The sequence below is a fragment of the Hesperophylax consimilis genome, chromosome 13, assembly GCF_061612785.1.
Source record: "Hesperophylax consimilis isolate HC1 chromosome 13, BYU_Hcon_1.0, whole genome shotgun sequence".
In the NCBI taxonomy this organism is placed as follows: domain Eukaryota; kingdom Metazoa; phylum Arthropoda; class Insecta; order Trichoptera; family Limnephilidae; genus Hesperophylax; species Hesperophylax consimilis.
The window spans coordinates 19,799,819-19,823,335 of record NC_142848.1 but is presented as its reverse complement, the minus strand read 5'-3'; the positions used below and the strand labels follow the sequence as shown (position 1 = coordinate 19,823,335).

At 34.4% G+C, this 23,517-nt stretch overlaps 1 protein-coding gene across 2 annotated transcripts in view; it reads left to right on the top strand.

Moving 5' to 3' along the window:
* The window catches only part of sbb (scribbler), a 402,653-nt gene that overhangs the window by 126,857 nt on the left and 252,279 nt on the right, over positions 1-23,517 (top strand). The window contains exon 1 of one of the 2 annotated variants that reach the window (XM_089638841.1): positions 14,241-14,799. The exons of the other annotated variant lie outside the window; for it this stretch is intronic. The gene's annotated coding sequence lies outside the window, so the exon portion shown is untranslated. Of the gene's footprint in view, positions 1-14,240; positions 14,800-23,517 lie in introns of those variants that run through there. 2 annotated transcript variants of the gene reach the window in all.

The window sequence follows — 23,517 nt, the reverse complement described above, 5'->3', positions numbered from 1 at the left end:
TCGCTTAAGTCAATTAAGAATGGTAAAACAAGTAATAGTGAGATTTACTTCCATTCAAGAAACAGACGCAAAATTTTTATCGTCATTTTTATTTACAAATCACAAACCAAAACATATTTTCTAACTAAATGAATGAATATTGCCATATTACATCAATTTAGAAATGTAAGAATAAAACGGGTATGTAGGTTTATTTGAATGGTAATTATTATATTATATAATAACAAATTATTACATCAAAATATTTTTTAGCAACATAAAATATTCACTCTTTATAAAATCGCAAAATAAAGCTATAAAAGATAAAGCTTAGCTTTTCAAATCCCACGGCAAGATAATATTGTCCGGTGTTGAAATCTGAATAAAATTATAAATTTATCCGCGTTTGTGTCTAATTAATTATGGAAACATAAAAATATCTGGCAGCGCGTTAACGTTAATTGAATGATTTACATCTAATGACTGTGTATTAAGTACATAATGACTGAGAGTCTTATGACTCCTTATTAAGTAGGTATAAAGCATTAAAGCGAAGGTGGGCAAGAACAGGTTTTAAGACGCGGTCGGTTCTCACGGAATTTATATGCGTGTTCACTCGTTAATATTTCCACAATCTGAGTTCGAAACTAATTAAATTTTGTGAAAGTAAGGAGTAGATTATTGATCTTTCGTTTCTACTATACATGTGGAGGATATGGCAAAACGATGAAAGTATAGAGTTTCTACTATATGTGTGGAGAATATGGCAAAACGATGAAAGTATAGAGTTTTTTTAGTGTATATATTGTTTATATGCGTGAGGATGCGTCATATGGGTGTATGTATACATGTGTTGTTATATGTATATAGGTATGTCTGCTGCTATATACACATGTGTGCTTGCATGCACACATATTAAAAATTATATATATAATTATGTACATTTTTACAATCTAATGCTAATTTACTTCTTTCTCCTTTCTAATTTCTATCTTCTACTTTTTATTACAATTTTTCCAAAATTTTAGCTTCATCTATAGTTACTAATTTCATATGTTTACACTAGATTTCATATTTCATACAAAGTAATCACACTCAATTGGTCACCATGAAACAGGCAGCCGCCTAGTATGGTGATTCATTATATCTACTTTATGTAAATTTCAAAACAATGTAACATGTATTAAATAAAATAAAAATAAAAAGATATGTGGAGAATATGGCAAAACGATGAAAGTATAGAGTTTCTACTATATATGTGGAGAATATGGCAAAACGATGAAAGTATAGAGTTTCTACTATATATGTGGAGAATATGGCAAAACGATGAAAGTATAGAGTTTCTACTATATATGGGGAGAATATGGTAAAACGATGAAAGTATAGAGTTTCTACTATATATGTGGAGAATATGGCAAAACGATGAAAGTATAGAGTTTCTGGAAACCCTTTGTTTAACATATTTCTTTCCAGAAAGCTGCGTTTATCTGTCTGGAGCAAGTGGCACTGTGTAGCAACTTCAATTGGGATATATTCTATGTGGTAACTAAAGCTGAAGGTAGTGGGGAGGAGAAAGAGATGAGATTTGAATGTTGTTGTACAGGGTTTTCCAATAAGAGGTATTATTTTGATATTCAATCGTAAAAGATCAATGGTTTCGTTCCTTGTGTGGCACGTAGCGCCGTCTTGTTCAAAGTAAACGTTGTCCAGATCAATACCATCCAATTCTAGCCATAAAAAATCATTAATCATCTCTCGATAGCGCAATCCATTCACCATAACTGTTGCTCCAGCCTCATTTTCGAAAAAGTATGGTCCAATGACTCCGCCGGACCATAAACCGCACCAAACAGTCACACGTTGAGGATAAAAAGGCTTTTCAACAATAACTCTTGGGTTTTCCGAGCCCCAGATGCGACAATTTTGCTTGTTGACGAAGCCACCGAGGTGGAAATGGGCCTCACCACTCAAGATGATTTGCATTTGATTCACTCAAGTGAATTTTATAATTTCAGTGCGTTGTTGAAGCGTGTACCGTTCCATTTTTATTAATGGCGTAGTTTTTACTTGTCAAATGTTAAAAATGACAGCTTTAAAAGTAACATCTACCGAAATAGCGGGCTATTCAAAATAACACCTCTTATTGGAAAACCCTATAGTTTAAATCTATTTTTTACAGAAATGCATGACTACACTGAACTAAACACCAGAGAAGGATGGAGGAATCTTGTAGGAAAGCCTTCTTTAAACGTCCTCCTCACTAGTTCTGACCAAATTCTGGTTAAAGTTTTACGAAATCAAAAATCTCAGCTCTGAATCCCAATTTATTAAAATACCTTCCTGCCACCCCATTTTTTTCCACCTGATCGAATAATTTCTAATTTACATTCGCTTAATACCATAAGTTATTGACTGAGAGCAGTAAGTTCTATTTTAACTCGATGGTTTTGCATTTCGTTTTTCAGTAAGTTTGTTTGTATGGTGACATCGCCGTGTTTATTTGGACTTTTTTGTTCGCATTTTTTTCAATATTATGGAAATTATTCGATATTATGGGCATGTAGGTAGCTAAAGAAAGTTTTAAAAATAAATGCTATTGAGATAGTGACGTTTCTTTGGACAAATTGTGTAGTTACAATTACCCATCTGAATTAAAGAGTTAAGTAGGTAGATATTTAATTAATACTCAATGGTAATTTTGGTTTTGATTTATTAAATTAGTGAAATTTAGAAACACGCGTTTTTGGACATGAGGTCTACTGATCACAGAACTAGTATTATAACTCTTAAGGTAACTGTAAAATGCCAAGATGTTTATTTTACTATAAGGTATTTATTTGGCCATGCGGAACATTTTCCTTTGTACAAAGTATTATGCTGTGTTTAGACTTGCGATGATTCGTTGTTCGGATCGCGCTTCAGTTCGAAAAATGTGTACGCAGAATTAAGTTACAATGTTACGTATCGCTTAAAGATCTTTTACCTTGCGAATTGATACATCTTCTCAGCCGCTCCCATCATTTATAAACTAATAAATAATATTAAAATTTTAATTATTATTTTACTTTATAAATGAACAGCACGTTCGATGCGCGAACGCATCAATTCAATCTACGGCTAGAAGTTAGTAGGGACTACGGCGGTTAAATGTTAACAAGTTCATTAATTGGTGTTAGAAACTTAATGCCATAGCACACCATGTAATGAAACGTGACGAACACTGTGTAATTGTGTACGTATAATGGTCGATAATGACGACCTCGCTTATTTAAACCCATTACTTTTAATGCAATAGTCACTTTTTGTTGACAACGGAAATATTTATGATTTTAATTACATTAAATTTCGAAGTTACCGCATCTACGGTAGGTACCTACACCTGCATACACTTTGAAAGTATTTAAAATAACTGTACGTTTCCATCCAATTTACGAACAAGAGTAAATAAGTTCTACCGAGCCGAACCCTCTGATATGAAAATATCTGGAGTCGGTGAATTATTTTCCCATTTGATCTCTGGTGAGTTGACGTGTTGTTCTTGTATTGTTTTGTATTTATTTTACTTATATTCACTTGCATAATGTTGATTGACTAGATGATCATTTGTGGAAAAGTGTGTGGAAGGGTTTAGTTTTTCCTATGGGAAAGATTTAACCCGGACATAAAATCGGAAGTTAGAAATTAAAAATGTTTATTTCAGCTGGATAGAGCGGTGTGTGCAATGCTCTGCCTCCCATAAAAGTTTACATTTGAGTTAATACATAAGAAATCAATATAGAAATAAATAAAAAATAAATGTATTGATGAACACATTAGGACTTTATGGTGGCTTGAGTGAAATTCTCCATCTCTGGTGTAGAGGTGCTCCCTGCCACTGCGCAACGGCCTGAACAAGAGTGTTGTCCGATCTCTGGTAGCGCTGACTCGTCCCGGCTATTCTGTGGCGCATCAAAGCAGCGAACCCATGCACCCGTGGGTTTACCGTTATGCGTTACCTCGAGATTGATTTTGGATGTTCTGAAAATAATGCAAGGACTTTGTAAGCGTAACGATCCATTTACACTTATCCGTAACGACACAGTGATGGTACAGTTCCGGGATCCATATCAGTCCTTCACACATGTCAGTGATTCCGTCAGTAGGTGCTTTCGAGAAGTCATCGAATACTTGTACTACGGCTCTTAATCATACAGAACTGGCAATATTAGCGATGACACTAGTTAAAGAAGGGAAGCAGCGCCAAGGATAAATGAGTGCATGAGGCATGTCAGAATAGAGAATCAGAATTAATTAATGACAAAAGGAATTCTTTTGAATATTTCAGTTGTTTTAATATTCTTCTGCATACACTAAAAAGTAAATTAAAAAGCAAGATACTCGTTGGCGGAAGGTTATATCACCCTTTCGCTTCCGACGCGTCCGTGATCCGGCAAAAAATATCGTTAGCAACGATGTTCGTCCGTACTTGCCGGTGGGTGGGTAAATGGGCTTAACTGATACCGCGTTCATAGAGAATGGACCTATGCAACTATATTTTTTTCAGTTTTGTGAAACCCTTGGCCAATAATGATATAATAATAGTACTTCAATATATCCTTCATACAGAGGCGGATTTGCCCTTAGGCCTATGTAGGCCCGGGCCTAGGGCGGCCAGATATTAGGGGCGGCCAATCGTGACAAAAAAGTCACAGATGATAACAAGAAATTACTTCCTAAGTACCTAAATATTCTACGTACGAAATACGATATGCAAGAGCGTGTTCACACACAGCAGTAACTGTTCTGGAGAACGATCATTTTCTTGTTTACGACGTGTAAAAAATTATTTACGCACAACAATGGCGGAGCAAAGGCTGAACAATCTTGCTTTGCTTAACATAGAGGCAGATTTTTTAAGGAAATTGGATTGCGAAGATCTAATTAATGATTTTGCTGCACTTTTAAGTGCAGACGAGAATTCTAACTGCCAGATTTTTGTTTTGAGTTCAGTTTTTTTTTATGTTAGATAATGCTTTACGTAAATTTTTTTACCAACGTTTTAATTTGTATTTTAAGTTTAGTTATTATATTCGAATATGTACCTTAAGTTGATTTTTATTTAAAAGAGATGCTGATTTCTTTCATTTGTTTGGAGACTTAGTAATAACTTTTGATCCAGCCCGTATCTGGCAACCCTAATTGTAACTGTGAAACACTTAAATATTATTGTTTGAGAATAAACCTGAAACTAGTTAAATAAATTAAACCTAAAACTGTTTTAAATGTTTTATTCAAATCATTGAAACCTTAGAAAGTATTACAAACTAGCAGCTATTATAGTTAAATAAATTTCTGAATCGATTTCGATAAAAGTTGTCAATAAAGTAAATTCATTATGTAGTCTATAGTTTATATCAGGGGTCTCCAAACAACGGCCGCCAATGTTATCAATCCGGCCTGCGACAATCGACAATTATACAGTAATTGAACTAGCGAATTTAGCAAGCGTATTTTTTTTACATTAATTCCACACAGGAGGCTTTGAGGAAAATATTTTCCCTCACGACCTATGTCATCTTAGGTGATGCTGTGTAGAGGGTATTTTTAAGGAAGGGAAGGATAGGAAGTTCTGAAAAGGAAAATGTATGAGGGGTGGGTAGGAATCTGGGGATTAGTGTGTCCAGGAGTGACATACGTATGAATACATCCCTCCTACTGCGGTGCAAGGCGATGGGTCAAGATAGTCCGGCTGGAAAGGTCAAAAGACCTCCCTCACCCAGTCTCTCTCGATTCGCCCCGTCACGCAGCAGGTGGGCAGTCGTATCCGCCGCCAAGACCTGGACAAATCTCACCCCATGGACCATGAATGATAATGGCAGGAAAATTAAAACGGTTTTGACCCTAGGAACTTACTGAAAAGTTTGGATACTCCGGGTCAATATGATGGGTACTGAGAAAGGGGCGGCTACATGGTCTGGGGCCTAGGGCGGCCAAGACTGCAAATCCGCCTCTGCCTTCATAACATGAAAATCAACTTTGAAATGGATTGATGGATTGTTGAATTGATATTGATGAATTGTTAAAATTCTGCGAAAAAACCCGTCCTAAAAGTCTTACCTTGGAAGAAAGAAGACCGGCGCGAATGACTTTTCACGCTTTTTCACTGTGACGTCACTAATAGGTGTAAATTTACCTCAATAAATTATTTAAAAATAAATCAACTCTTTTACACTTAGGACGGGTTGTTTAGGAGAATTTGAACAATACCTCAAATTTCAAAGTTGATTTTCAAGTTCTGTGAAAGATTTTTTCAAGCTCTCTTATTATTTCAGTTCTGTCAAGCAACTAGCCTATAATGATATAATAACAGAACTTTAACTTTAACTTTCATGGAACCCGAAAATGAACATTGAAATTTGACGAATTGTTCATTTGTCGACGGGCCAGTTTTTAAGCATACTTGGGAATGTTATGAGTTGGATTGTGTTGTCAAATATCTCTTAAGCCGAACTTAAAAGCAACTGAAATACCGGCCCTAAATAATACTAATTACTGATAACATATTGTGGAATAGTATGAGAGTAATTATTTTCTTTTAATATGTTTTTTTTGTTTGTATTTTAAAGGAAATGATTTTACTTTAAACAATGGACAATTGATTACGACCAACTAAGAAATCAAAAAAAAAAACAATTTTAATTTATGAAACAACATGCAAAGTGCCTCACAACTACGGTATAAATAATTTAGGACACTGCTAAAATATTGCGTGATATGTGTTAAGACCTTGCACAAACCACGCGTCTGTCAAAGAAAACAACATTTCAGTTTTTCTCGGAATGTCCTGTCATAAAACATGAAAGCTTTTGTCGAAAATAATGATTTTTCAGATAAATAACAATGTATATGTACGGTCCTGCCACTGAGAGCTCTTCTCTATTCTCTCATCCCATTATGATTACATAAATATACGCCGTTTGAGAAAGAGAGAGGGATTACGACGGATCTATCATACATTTATTACAGGGTTCGGCAGACTTTCATGTGAGAAGGCCCAAGTGGTCAAGGAAACAAGACAACAAATTTATCAGATGTTCGTGTCAAATTTCAATGCGAGATTTTTACTAAGGGGTGTTTAATTAAAATAAAACCAAGCCTTCATAAATATATTTTATTGGTATTAATCATCTTTAGTACCTGTAATATTATTTTTAAAATACATTGAAAAGGTACATAAGTCATTTAAGAAGACTGAAAGATCGTTATAACTGTAGACTATGGCACAATTTTTGGCGCTGCATGACACATTATGCAGGGCCCGAAATCGTTTCCACAATACTTGGTGGGATTCCATCAAGGAGCTGCGAGTTATCTCCCTCTGATACATGCATCCTCAAAAAGGGACATCTCTTTCTTGAAAGTAGATTCTAGGACTTGAAGTTTCCGAGCTTGACATGCGGCGTTTTGCTCTCTTCCTAGCACCAAGATGAGTTCAAATAAAGACTAATATGGCTAAATAATACACCAGCGCGTGCAAAATCAAAACAGCGTGTTTTTGTGTTAAATCTGTTTTTTTTCAATCCCGCAAATACCGCACATGAAAATCCCTAGAATCCGCGGTATCAAATATTGCTGAAATCACGCGGGATTGCGGGAATGCAAACCCTACTCTGGTTGGGTAGAGGTGAAATTGGAGTTGATGTCTTAAGAGCCGCAAACGCCTTCGAAAAGAACCTCATACGGCTCGCGATCCACGGTCTGCCGATCCCTGACTTACAAACGTCGCGTCGTTATGGAACGAGGAGTACGTTACCTACCGATGCCAGTAGGTGCAAATAACAATATATACTAGTTGTGGTCGAAATTGAACAACGCAACTAATGCCCACACAACGGAATTAACATTGATTGCCGAACCGGACGAATAATGTCACATACAATAATTGGAGTGGAATTGGACACTTTGTTCATTGTTTAGTTGTCTATTGAACAATTCCGATTCGATAAGGCCGATTGAACAATCAAGAAGCGTGCAACCTTCTCTCCGATAAAATAAAACCGGTGTACAGTATTATTATTACCCTCCTAGATCTGTTATTATTATTTCCTATTTGTCGTCGGTTAATGCAATTACCTATGGATAAGAATTACGTTTTTACTGCATGTTAAAAAGTTGCGACGTATTATGGAAAATGTTTCGTTTAAGTGAAAAGATTGTAACAGTTGGTTTATTTTTAAACATGTAATGTTAATTTTTTTATTTTGATCAAGTTTAATTTGAAGTACTTACTCCATTTTAATTTTAAGGTTTTCTCCGTGTATTCGATAATATCATTATTTATTCAATTTATAAAAAATAAAAACTGTTTATTTATTAACAACTTCTGCTCTGTAATCATTATTTCGCTTGACACCTTTTTCGCATTCTGAAGGCATCATCAAACACTTAAAACATTGAACAACTTGTTAAAAAATGTTATTTTCATTGTGTCACCCGGTTAAGCTATTATTGTCTTTTGACATGAGACAGGTTTTATGCAATTTTTTAATTCAATAATAATAATACATGGTGGTTAATAGTACAGGTTATGTTAAAAAAAGTGGTAGTCCTGCAAAGGCTGCTTGTCTGCCGGTTCTACCTTAGCATTTTATCTTCATTGATTTAAATTGTACGTATTAGATTTATCGAAATGTTAAACTTTTTTTGTACTGTGTCAACACAGAAGAATACAATTTGAAGATACATTTAAGAATTTTAAAGATACATTGATTTTTCTTTTATTATCTACCATTTTATGTTTTTAGCGTTAGGTGTCTCCATTGGTACACAATATTCCAGCGTTTGGCCTCCATACTTATAAAATATTAATGGGATTTTCAAACCTTTGTTTTCTGTAAAACGCGTGCTGTCACTGTGCACTAATGATTTTATTTGTATGTTTTCTTTCTCCCCAGTTTTCCATAATAATAAGTGTTTCGTGTGATCTTTGGTCTTTATATTAAACACTTTTAATCACTATTTTATTACGTTATTTAGACTTGCTATACAGGAGACACTTTAGAGATGCGAGCTTGCTCGCTGACAATACACATACAGAGATTCACTATAGACACTTGACAATAATAATAGTGATGTGACAATAAGGAACCAGAAAAGTCATTTGATTGTAAGTAGAACCTCAGAAAGGAATGTTATATGTTATTGTTTTTACGAACACTTCAAGTGTAACTATCAAATAAAACTGTTTTTTATTTAAAACGAATGATTTCTTTTGTAAAGTATTAGACATATTAGATAAAATAAAAGTTCTCTAAAATAAGCTCGGCTTACGTGCTAGAGATAAGGAGGTAGGTAAATATACATATGTATTCATAATTTCATGATTGATGAACATTTTTAAGATGGTCGAATCATTAATCAAAAACTAGCTTGCTACCAAAATAGGTTAGTAGTTTTACACACAGATTTATATTTTAAACTCGTATATAGAATATAGAAGTAGTAACTAGTAATAATCGGTCCTTCTCGGTATCTACCTAATCGAATAGTACCTTTTAATATTTAAAATGTAGGTAAGTCGTTCGTCATTCGTTTCGATGAAGTTCGTAAACTTTGATCACACCACATCGCAGTAATGACATCAAGCCGCAAGAGGGTACTTTCGTATTAATATCCGACTCGAATGTTGCCCCTAACAATTCTCTGACCCATCAATAATGCTAAATTGTTTTCGAATCAAGTTCCTTTCTATTACACGATTTTATTGCAGCCCCCAGCGCTTGTGGTGAGATTGGCGAGAATGGCGGCGCGGTGGAAATAATGGGATGAGATTATGCTCCCCTGATCATTGGAATACGAGTCATAGCCTCGTTCATAGAGAATTCCGCAGCCTCCTCGAATACCTACTCTGTAATGCTCTGCAGTTCATTCGCTTGCATTGTCTGGCATTCGATAGAATGATAGTAATGATAGTATGTCATAATAGTTTTTGTTTATAAAACGCATGGCATTTTTGGCTTTTATTGTAAGGTTTACCTACACCTACCGTGTTTGAATGGAGAACAATTCATGATTTTTGGAAAAGGAGAAAGTTGATTGAGAAGCGGTTGAATTTAATTAAGTTATAATCGGATAATCGAATACTAAACAAATCAAAACTTTAAAACTTCAACTGTAATTTCATCACAGGAAAGCAACATTCTTTTAACTGTCTTCAGTATTATATTTTTTATTCTTAATTTCATTAAATAAGTTTTCACTCTGACACTTTGCAGTTAAATACAAAAACAACATAAACATCCATATTCCAAAACAAACCAAAAAATCAAAATAATCAAAACCGGTTTCTGCCTACTTTCGAAAGTTCAAAATGCAATTAATATTATCAGATCCCCAATCTCAATCATCCACTCTGTATGGGCATTTTATTTATTAATTGGTTTATGCACAGCATGATTAATGAATGAATATCTCGTTTCGTTGTCAACTGTTTTAGGTAGTGTTGTTTAGTTGTTTCATCCCATTCACTCACGTCGCTAAAGTAACGCCTGCGTCCTTTTTTGCTAGTCAAGCTTACCTTTCGGATCAATTGGGTAAAAAACAGGCCCCTTTTTGTACTTCCCTTCCCGCCTGCTCAACGTTCAACCCCTCTTATTCTTTATTCTTCCCTGTGATAATATTTCGACCCCGGGAAGGGGGAAATACTCATTTCTAGAACCCAAAGGAGCCTCTAGGTATTAGGTACCTTCTACTTGCTTTGATTTTTCGTTTGTACGTTTTGATTACAATCTCCTACACTGGATTTTTTCGATTCGATTTATAAATTCGTATTTCCGAGTGGCTTCTCTAAGTTCTTCGGGATATGTTTTTTTCTTTTTACATTATTCTGTTTTTCTGTGAGCTTTCTTCGTTATTTGATTTCTGTCCTCATCTTCTTTACCTTGTAACAAAGTCAATATCCTTATTTCCGTTTTGCAAAGAAGCGACTTGAAATAAAAGCCACAAAGCAAAAGCTTGTAATATTTTTCAATGAAATGGTATTTTTCTGAGTACGATTTTATGCATCACCAGCGAGACCCGTGAAAAATCACGGATAATCTGAATTTTCTACAAATCAGTTCTAATTTTTGAAATGGCAGTTATAATAATTTTCCTTTAAGAATATTACTAAAAGTAGGTACTTTGTCGCTTTTCTGAATTCTCCAAACAATCCGAGTTCCAGAGTTCATTGAACCTGAGTTAGAGGCAGATGAACGGAGTGGCAGACGAAATTAGTATTTTTTTTCATTGTGTTTCTAATCTGAAATCTGAATTCTAAGTTTCTGCAACTTATTGCGAACATTTGACTTTATTACATTGTCCTAAATCCCAGGAGACCCGAAAAAGCTTATTTAGTTTCTTATTCAAAAGTTACATGTTGTCCCAGTTGTTGCTTGGTCTATAAAAGGCTGTGTTGTGGCTATATTCACCCTTACCTGTAGTACACCCTCCACACTATCAATCCTTCCATAAAGCTTCGTGTCCGCTACGTCTCATGTCTCGTGTCAGATAGCTAGGTATATAAAACCTACACGGGACGAGGCGAAGCGAGGAACGGCGAGTCAGGCGAGAGCGCCGAGAGCAGGCATTATCAAAATTAGGGTATGCGGGAATGAAGAACTTAAAGCAACTGAACATTTAGCCAAAGATAGAGTAGTAGGTCTACTAAAGAGGGAGAAGGAATTGGGTTTTAGCAATAAGAAATATCTACCGAGGGTTTAAGTTTTTATGTCACGGGTATGATTATATTGAGCCTACCGAGGGTTTAAGTTTTTATGTCGAGGATATGATTATTTTGAAGCAAAGTCTTCTACAGGCCTCTTCATTCAAACGAGACGAGCCACTTCTTTCAAATGGCCCATTATTATTTTTTATCTCACGCTTGTAAAAATTCCCCCACTATTTGTTGGGCCTCACAGGCGAATTACTAAACCATTTCCAATCACAAATTCAAAGACCCATTCAATTAATTATGAATGTTCTCTTACTTTGGGCAAAATGAATATATTTTTGATTTTGTGATTAGGATACAACAGAAAGTCTCATTTTTTTCAATAAGCACTCTAACGTCGGGTTTTTACACTGTCTGTACACCGATCTGAAGAGTGAGTTTGATATTGAATTCAACCCTACAGATTTTGAGTCAATTACTATAAGCGGGCATGGCTCGTTTCCTTTTATGGTTTAATACAGGACGTTTCCTGATACCGTTATTGAAATATATGCGGGAATTGTTAAATTGAATTAATGAGTAAATTAACATCGAATATCTCCTGTGTACCAACAGACATTTTTGGTTACTATTTTTAACAAATTTGTTTTCAATATTTTTATATCTCATTATATAAAGGAACTGAAAATAAAAAATAAGACATGATTGTACGATTGAGAGCTCCGCTGTGAACTCTCTGTCTGATACTCGCGTTGCGTCGTTTATGAGAAAGAGGGAGAGATTCCAACGAACTATCAGAAAAACTTTCAGCGATATTTGTGTGCTAATTATTACTCATTTGTTTTCAATAAATTATTAATTGTTTACATTATCTACAGTAAGACCCGAGTAACGTAAGTACCCAACGCGTTCGGTATAGTAAGCGTTCAAGATGGTTTGAAAGGGAGATATGTGAATGCGAATGTTACAAGGAGCGCGATAATATTTAAAAAACGAAAATAATTAAGCGAAAATGGTGAAAATATTTAATAAAACACAACTCGTTTGAAATAGAGCAAAAATCTCCCAACAAATGCTTTAGTTGCATTTAAAGATACTCTGTGAATTTTTTCATGCCTATAACATATTAAATAACAAAACAATACGTATTTTAAATAATTTTCGGAGGTTACTTTTCGATTTTTTTCTATCTATTGAAATTTCATTTGCCTAATTGACGTTTCGGCATAACAAATGAATAGATATTATCTTAAAAAATATTTTTTTTGTTTTGGAACTTAAAAAACTTAAAGAGTTAACGAGAAACTTGTTACAAATCGGTAGAAATTGAAAATATATCGTAATTTGAATAAATTTTGCTTCAATCATTGAGGTACATGTAACTCAATGACTTCAATGAGATTTGTCTATTATTATTTTTTGGTAATCATACATGTATACACATGTTGGTATATTGATTGTGTACTTGGTTGCGTCAACCAGTAAAGTTTCCGCTATTGACTTACTTACATCTTACTAATAATAATAATAATAATGTTTGGATTATTTGTATAGCGCCGTTTTCGTGAAAAAATCACCTCAAGGGCGCTCTTACTTTACTCTCTGGATGCTTCCCCTACTCGAACAATTTCAAGATTTTGTCACCTCTAAAAGTTTAAAAAAATAATATCTTTGAAGTTCGGTTTTAATAATAATAAAGATTATTCGACACTTGCCCGTTTATATGTATTATGTGAGGGTTCATTATGACCAATTTAAACACAAGATGTAAATAATTAGTTAGTGTGTATGGAAGACGCTTTTTCAAAATGACTATTTGCTATGTAAATAATTATATCATTCGTATACGTCAGGTCAACAATATTCATCGCTTCTTATTTGCATTTAAAATAAATATTTGAAGACTAATAATATTATTTCCTCAAATAAAAAAGTACTTATTCAGAATAGACGTAAATGATTAGTAATAATTTATCCGCTCATGTCTTAGTATTAAATTTAAAAAGCATAAATTGAAAAATAATTCCATGATAAAACGTCAAGCTAACATTTACACATTGATGTATTTTGTATCTCTACGAATTTACACTACTTTCACGATTTATCGTAAATTATTAGTGAATTAAATCGTTAATAACAGTAACATTGGTAAAGTTAATATCTAATTTGCAAATCTAAACCTTTTCTCTGAATAGTGTTATTGACACCATTTTAAAAACTCTTTAAATTTTTTTTTGTCGCTAGCATGAAAGATTTGTAGGTACCTACTTACATTCAAATGGATAGATTGTAATAAATAACGCCGCCTCTGGTTTAGTTTTCAAGCTGAATTAAATGAAATATGGATGACACGCCAATTTAGAAGTGAAATGGTGGATAAATTGAAGAGTTGCGGTCGAGTTTGGTTTGATGTATTATGGTCGCTTCCGCTGTTTAGTGCACGCGGGCGCCGTTGCCGCGTCTATCGCGATGGCGGCTCCGCGTGGCGGGTATAGCGACGAGCGGCTATACACACCGACACCGGCGGCTATACGTTGTTTGTTCTGGCTCAGTGTCGCTTGCTCGCTCGCCCAGCACGCTGGTGTGTCCGCGAGCTCACGCCGGATCAGGAGCGCATAACATCATACACGGATGTGACGCCATGTGCGGTACAAATATCACGATTCATACGTGTGCGTAGAAATATCTTTGTGTATGTACGTTATCCCAATACACGTCGAATACTGAAGACGTACTACTACTATTTATTCATCTCAGTGGTGTTTACAGTTTATATCAAAATATACTTTGTGTATTCTCTATTATTTAATTAGTTCGAAGTGAGATAAAGTACACAAAGCGGTTGTTAATGATAACTAGGTGTAAAACTAATTCAATCTAGTTGTTGTGGTGAAGTGTTTAATTTGATAGTGTATTGTGTGTTTTTTATTAAGATCTTCTCTGCTTGTGTGTTCGTTATTTCCAAAGTGTTGGAAGTATAAGTGTGTTTGTGATTGGTTGGCGCCCTACGGTGCCATGACAGTGTTAGTGTAAGGAGAGCTCACTACTACACCCAAAGGATTTCAGTGCACGTGCTCTGGAATCGGTTACTCTTCACCCGGCTGATTCCCCGATACTTCTACTTATAAAAGGTGGGCATATTACAAACATTACAGATTGGAAAAGGAAGATAAAAACAAAGTTTTGTCAATTCTAAATCATTGAAAGACAATGGTAAATAAGAACCTAACAACCTATTTTTCTCTTGTCCCCTACATAAAATAGTTGTTTCTGTTCTACTGATTAAGTTGAAATGAAGTGTAATTTCCATAATCTGTGCCTATTAAAAGTGCGGCGGTTAATTAAATATTTACCAAGTAACAAAGGATACTACATAACTTTTATTTAACATAGTACATTCTAGTATCACGTTCATCATTCAAATGCATTTTACATATAGCTTTGTATTAGTGATTGACGAACTGGTGGATGCAATCTGTTAGCCATAAATTGTTAATAGTTTGATTAGTTAATAACATAGATCATTGCAGAAATGTATTATATGTATATTTGTACAGCGTACTTGAGGTGGTTTGCACAAAACGGCGCTATACAAATCATCCAAATATTATTATTTCTATTTCTAGATATTACATATTTTGGCACGTACATTGACAGTCCATTTTTTTTTAATTTCGATAAAGGTGTCCCGCTGATTGCTCCGTTGTAACCTCTCCCTCTTCCACACAAACGACGCATGTAATAGAAAGAGATGGTACAACTGTGTTCTCGGCGGCAGAGCCATGTATATACAACTACTTCGGTAAAATATTATATTCTTTTTTCAGGCGCCCCCAAGAGATGACAACATTTTATTCCATTTTACCATAGAGCTACAAAACCCATCCGTTGTAAAGCGAAATATTGGCGTAAAAATTACATTTTGGTTTTAATTACTGAGATTCTTATTGCACTTACCTGCATTCGTTACCATAAATATTTATTATCCTCTCCAATGTTGTCGTATCTACTTGTCAATCTTTTAAAATGATGATAATTATTAGTACAATAAATGTGACACTAATTGCCAGAGTAGACACGGTTGTCGTACGAGTTCACACGTCTTTCGTCAGTCACCATCATGATGAGATTACCATTGCTTGCGATTTCACCAAGCTATAAAACTACATGCTCACAGGTTTACAATATCTATAAACTTTTATGACCCATGACAACACCGTCTCAACAAGACAATAATAATTTTCTAAATTTATCAAATCGATGTACAATCGTATGAAGCAACCATTTCAACAACCGTGACTGTCATTGAGTACCCAATAAGTCAGTTGAGTTGTTGAGATACCCTAGTCAACCTAACCTAACCTAACCTAACTACCTATTGTTGTTTGCGTCAATTTGGCGTCTTGGACAGCAAATTGGTGTACTAACAAAGTACAAGAATCATAATCAAAAGAAAGGGGCAGAAATTATCTTCATTCATCTACACCATACATCCTGTTGCAATCATGTTTTTCAATTATAATAATATAACGATAACATGTTAAAGAACAAAAATTATTGAAGAATTTATTATTTAAACAAGTTGTATCCGGCTGCCATTTACAACAAAACGACCACAGAAAATGACGAAGGATATATATTTTTTTCTGTGTCACATCTGTTATTTTCTTTTGGATGTGGTTTCAGAAGACCGCGATCCGTCTATATTATTATTATTTTCTCCGAGGTCTGGCAACACCGAAACATACTCGTCTACCCTTGCTCTATCCACATCTTGTAGCTAGGTAGGTAAGGTTTAGCTCCTTTCTTGGAAACTCCTTCATTCATTGTGCAAAAGGGGGGTTTGAAGTTATAAAAATCCGGGCGCTCATATTTTTATTGTTGATTTTGTACGCTCGAAAAGGTTTTCATGATTGATATTTTATGTCAATCTTATTGGGTTAGCATAATTGTCTAATGTATAAAAAAAAACACATGACATAGTAAAGACCGCATAACCAAATATTTTTGTACGTTGTACTTCAGTAATACATCGTGTAAACGTAGCAATCGCTGCATGGACGCGTGGACACTTTCTTATCTGTAAATACGAGTATTATTTGGTTTGGTATAGCCACGTCAATTGGGTGCCTTCCATCGGTTATTTGTGTTTATTCGACATTTCGGAGGTTAACGATTAACCAAAGTTCAACTTACAGATATTTCATAACTATCGCATAATTATTATTTTTGTTCCTCCTTGTAAAAGAGATTCAAAGAGAGAGAGAGATGAGAGCTTGTTCCAAAATATATCATTAAATACGGACAGCGAACCCTAGAATATAACGTACCCAAAATGTTCAACGTGTAAAATTGTAAATTCCCAAATAGATTCAGATATATGCTGAAAACATGGCTCCTAAGTAGAAATACTAATCATCACTATCAATCAATAGTTGTTATTTATTAGCATGTAGATTTAGGACGGGTTATTTCAGGGAATTTGAACAATTATTCAAAATTCAAAGTTAATTTTCAAGTTCTATGAAATATTTTTTTAAGTTCTGTTATTATTTAAGTTTTGTCAAACAACTGACCAATGCTATAATAACAGAACTTGAATATACACAGAACCCGAAAATGAACGTTGAATTGTTCAAATTCTCCGAAACAACCCGTCCTTAGTGTTATTTTAGACTATTTGTGCCAATAATAATAATCTGAATATCTTATAAGTAGCAACAATAATAAGTTATAATATTATGTATACATATTTACATTGTAATTGTATGTGTACACCATGTTGACAAACTGCTTAATTGTAGTTTAACGGTATAAAAATTTAAATAACAATAACAAAATCTTTGTTCAAATGAACCGAATTAAATTCAAGAATTCAGCTCGCAATCGCCTTGATAACAACATGATTTATTAATGAAGTATGTACATTGATTGGTCGATTTGAAAAGTTATTCGAAAGTACATAGATTGGTCGACATTTTTATTCTTGACTCTCTTCGAAGGTACATACTTGCATACGTCAAAGGTCAAAAGTCATTCCACTCGAACAACGAGTGCTTCGACCCACGCGTTGTTCGAGTGGAATGACTTCGTCGAGAATCGATGCCCAGATATCACTTTATGACGTCCAACTAATATGAAGTAAAGAGGAATATTATTTCTTGCTCACTCATTCATGCGTCGATTTGAATACGACCGTAATAAAGAAAATGTGATGGATTTTTTTGGTTCTTTCATCTCTTATGGCCCACGAAATAAGTCAACATTTATTCACAAAGTAATGTAATATCTTTTTACACACTTTTTCTATGTAAATTGTTGTTACCCATTATATATTTTGTATCGCAATTTATCAGAATTCTGTTTTATCGTTATCTGAAGTGATTCAACACCTATATCGGGCTATTATCAAAACGCGACAACAAAGTACCTATGCAACCCTTTTTAATGGTTATAAGTTCTAATCTGTGTTTTCAACCTTCAAACAAAAATCAAAGTAATATATTTATTTTGGTTTTTTGTTTATAAGATGAATAATACTTAATACACCGTTGAAATGCTGTTTTAACTCAAAATACTAATTACTAAATAATGTTTTTTATCACTCTCGAACAGCCGTCTAAATGGAAATGAAACAAACATAATGGGATCGCATGTTTATTGAGGAGGTATTTTAATATACAAGTTCACCCGAACATTACACAACCTTTTTTATGAACACACAAAGGCAGAATTAACACGCTACGTGTATGAATAATTAACTTTAAAGCCTCTCGGCACCGAGCGCACTCACACATTGAAAAGACTCCTCGAGCGTACGATTATAATTCTACTAGACCTATGCACACCTGTTCATAGCTACATCTTCTGCCTTCTGTTCTAATAAGTGATACCGGAGTACCTGATCCTAGGCCATTAACTCCTGATAAATTGATACCCTCTCGGGATATCGTTATATTCTGTTAGCGGTGCCTGTCGCATTATTTACTTGGCTTGTCATCCTATGGAGTATTTATAATTATTGATGTCTACGGCCGCGTTAATGGCTTATATATTGAGCTGAGCAACGCGCCTAGCGTTAAACTTGTTAAATCAACGTTAACTAGATCCCAGCGATTTATAGATTAATTAACGCACATTATACCTACATCAGGTTATCAGCAATGTTGCCAGCCTGCCCAGTTCTGTTTATAATAAATAATAATGTTCATAGGGTAGGTATCTACCTATTTTATTATTCCCTTACTTCTTACGAGTATCGTTCTGAGCGTGTCCGTAAAATATTTCCTTTCGTAAGTCCGATACGTCAAAGCGCCATCGGGCCATAAAATTTTCATTTTTTAAATCGCATTTTGCTTGACTAGAAAATCTAATAAAAATACAAAGCGGTTTTCACCGGAATATCAATTCCAAACCAATTTGATGTATAAATTTATTGACCAGCGAGTCCGTACATTAAATTTGATCAATGCGGTGAAACGTTCTCGTATACACGTAACTGAATCAAAATTTCACAGTTTTATGGCTTTGGTAATCTTTGCTAAGCCCCCAGTATTTACTCTACGAAGCGACACTTATGTTTTCTGGCGACAGTGGTGTTCAATTCGTTATTGTATTTTTTACGAGTCGCGAATATAATTCTCAGAGCGCAACGGGTAAACGAGGGCCGCAGCTGAACCCGAATGCGATACCACTCACCAAATTAGGGGAACATCGCGCATACATTTTTCAATTCCCTGTCGATGTTTTTATATGGTAGTGCTGCAACAAAACGCAAGCAGATGTGCCGTGCGTTTGTTTGACCGCTGTGCTGCCTTCGAATAGTGGTAAATATAATTATGTGGATATTAATAATGTTTATCGTCCTGCCTTTCTTTCTCCTTGAGCTTACAACTGGGCTATCATTAATACTTCTATTTATAGGTTAAATTATCGCCCGCCGCAGCTTTGTGTGCAAATAACCCGCTCTCTTCGAATATCATTTTACTATTTAGTGTAAATGAGCGTTCGGCTTATATTGATGTATGGTATGTTATTTATACCTATACCAATGTCGGCGTACAATAATTTTGAGCTCTTCGCGTAATAAAATGGCCACATAAATGTAACTTTAATTTCGCTGTAAAAATTTCCCCCTCGTCGTAAAATTATTATTCTGTCTTCGTTATGCTGGAATAATGAACATTATTAAATTATTTTATTATCAGAACTTGACTGTATCTAAACTTTATTTGATTATAATTGTTTGTACGAGGGAAGATTAACTTTAAAATATGAGTTCGTAATGGAAGCACCAACTCGTTTTTGAGTGTTATTGTTTTCTTAATTTAATCTGACTAGAGTAATCGTATTTTACATAATTCTGCTATTTATCTCATTATCAAAATACCGGTTGAGGAATCCAGTTTTTCTACTTCTTGCTTCAATAAAATTATTCGCCTTTCTATTAATTATCTGATCATTGAACCAAAAGCGTTAAATTGAATACAATATAAGTTTGCTGTTATTTTTTAGACTGCAAATTATCCTGCTTTTAATGTAATGTCGATAATTATCGCGACTGCTCATTTTATATAAGCGGGCATTATTTTACTGTCCAGAATTCCTCACGATCTGGCAATTAAAAAAAATGATCACGATTACGGTTAATTTAAAAAAAATTGTAACAATTAACGACAAGTTCTGTTTAGATAAGGCTATTTCCTTACAGATTAAATTAAAGATGCAGTAAATGGTACTGTTAATAATTAAACTAATAAGATAATATTTTGAAATGCTTTGATTGGATTTGAAAGCAATTGTTGAAGCACTATTACATAGTATTGATAATCTGATATCAATTTAATCGCAGCTTCTGCAAACTCGGATGAAATTTCTTGGTAAACATTAAACATTCAGAAATCAATAAATTTTCCCTACTTGACCAATAAAAACATTTTGATAACGGTTTCAAATTAAAGGGTCACATACGTACGTACGCTCATTATTAATTATGCAGAAATATATTATTAATTATTACCCACAATGGAGCTGCGCTGCAATCGGGATACCTTACTTTAGCTAACCTTACTTTTCTGCGCGGAGTCTGACTCCCCTTAGTTTACGTCGATTCCTTTTCGGCCCACGAGGGAGTCCTCTTCGTAAGTACTACGTTGAAAATATCGATTTAAAATCTTATGCTAAGCACGCCCAAAAGACTCATTCCAACGTTTAAAAAAAAACTTTTAATTACCAAACTGTGTTAAAAAAAATCATTTGAAATGCGATTTTCTCAGCTTGTTTCTAGTTATAATAGTAATATTATCTCCTTAGAGTATTCTATGTATTATATATATGTACATGTAATGTGTATACGGTTCATTTAAGTTGAGAAAATCGTTAATTTTCCTCTCAATATCTCAAACGGAAAGATTCCTGGATTCGGAGAAACACAAGGAAACACCATATTTTCTGCTTAATATCAATAAAACGTGCCTCGACTCTTTACTGCCTGAGCCGGGCGGGAGAGGGACGGGGATGGTCCTCAGGGCGCAGCACCGCGGGTGGGAAGGAGAGCAGACGAGACAGACATAAAAGCTATGTTTAGTTCGAAGCTTTATGACTTCGCTCGGGGGTCAAAAGAATTTTCTGTAACTTGAAGAACGGACGAAAGAGTATGAAGACTGAATGCTCGTAACACCGGGGCACATAAACAATAAAAAGGTACATCATTTATTGCACTTCAAGTAAAATATATACATTTTATGTTTAGCCCCTTTTTGTTTGTGACCATTGATTTACTTTCTCTTCGCCAAACATCTTCACTACACGGGGATAATTTTATTTGTCTGAACGTTTCTCCTACTTTTTATTTTTATGATGGTCTGTGAACATACGCCATGAATATTTAAGAATAATTATTATACAAATGTATAAAAATATTTTTACAAACCAATACTTAATTCTTACAAACCGATGTATTGGTGGGAATGATGGCATATTATATATGGAGGTTTTGTGGTTGTTATAATTATATATATTTTAAGGAAAAGTTACTTATTTCAAAAGCTAAAATTTATACTCACTTTTATTTTTCTTTCCTATGAGGAAACAATAATCAATGCTGCACTTACCGTCAAAAATATTAGCAAAATGTTTCATGTAAAGTTAATAACAATAACGGACAAGTGAATGCTCTTTGTCCCTTATTGTTGAAAGTATTTAATTTATTTAGTTCGATGATCAAGAGCCGTATATATGTATAGTGTGCGCCGTAAGTCCTCTTAGGTCCGTGGTAACTGACTGTTTATTTCTTTATTGGCACTAAAGCCTCCAATGTTCGGGTAGGAGCGTTAAATTTTTATCCCCAGCTTTATTATCATGGCCACAAGATATACTCTGACTTAACAACTTAACCACAATGATCAAATTCTGAATAATAAGCACGATCTATTTATCCATGTATTTTAACAATAAAAATAAATGTTATTTATCCCCAATATACTTCAAATTGCGTTGTTAGCGTCTTAACTTTTGGCCATTCGTGAAATTTCTACGTAACGCCCACTGCTTCACTAATTATTTAAATCAACATTTATATCTTTAAAATTACTAAATATTAAAAATATAACCATAACTAATACTTAAATCAAAAACTAAGAATCGTGGCTCCCTTATCAGGCACAAGATCTCCTCTTTCTAATGAGGTCCATGAGTCATGATCAAGAATGTAAGAATCGTGGCTCCCATATCGGCACAAAATCTCCTGTTTTCTAATGAGGTCCACGAGTCATGATCAAGAATGTAAGAATCGTGGCTCCCTTATCAGACACAAGATATCCTCTTTCTAATGAGGTCCACGAGTCATGATCAAGAATATAAGAATCGTGGCTCCCTTATCAGACACAACATCTCCTCTTTCTAATGAGGTCTATGAGTCATGATCAAGAATGCCCTCAAATATTGTAATATTATATAAAATGTACTCATATTTACACTACAATAAAAAAAATGTTTTGATCTTTTATCTCTTCGTCTAATAACCACTTCTTTTGGCTTTGGAAATCACCTTTTATTGTTTTGTTGCCAATTTTCTGAGAGCTGCGAATAAATTAAAATACGTAATAAAGATTGTTTTACTCTTATTTACAGATCACGATCTTAACAAGTTCTATGATTATTACTACTAAAGAACAGTTTTTGCAATTAAGGTTAAACGTAACGTACATATTAATCTACGCGTTCATAGATAGCGTTAATTTAATTATTTTATTAACATACACTTTTTGCAAATTTTGCTTTGAAAAAGTGTTTTTTAATAGATCAATTAAATTAACGCCATGTATGAACGCGTAGATTATTACGTTTACCTTTAACTCCGGAAAGTAAGAGATTTGTACATAGTTTACTTTGCGTTGGGTGCATTGGTATGCAATAATTAATTTTGTAATATGAAATAATATTATCTGGAGTTTATTAGCGTTTTGTGCTTACTCCACACCCATTGTGATATGTCTCGCCTGAGGAGGCGAGGGAGCCGAGTGCCACCTCTTCATTCTCGTATCGTGGAATTTTTAAATATTAATTATTGGTTATGTTCCTACCTTAATCTGTCTATCTGCTATCTGTAACGGTTCGGCTCACGTCATTTGAAACTTCCGAAACTGGCGTGATTTAGCGCAGGCGAGGCGAGCGCGTGTACTACATGCGGATTGTCTCGCCGAGTGTGTAGAGAAGGCATTACAATCATCACATTCAACACAAATTATTCTTACTTGACCCAAGGGACGTAGGGAACGGGAACAGAGACAGCAACTAATTGTAATTTCGTTAATCAAAATATTATATTCTTTAAAAACAATGTACTAAAA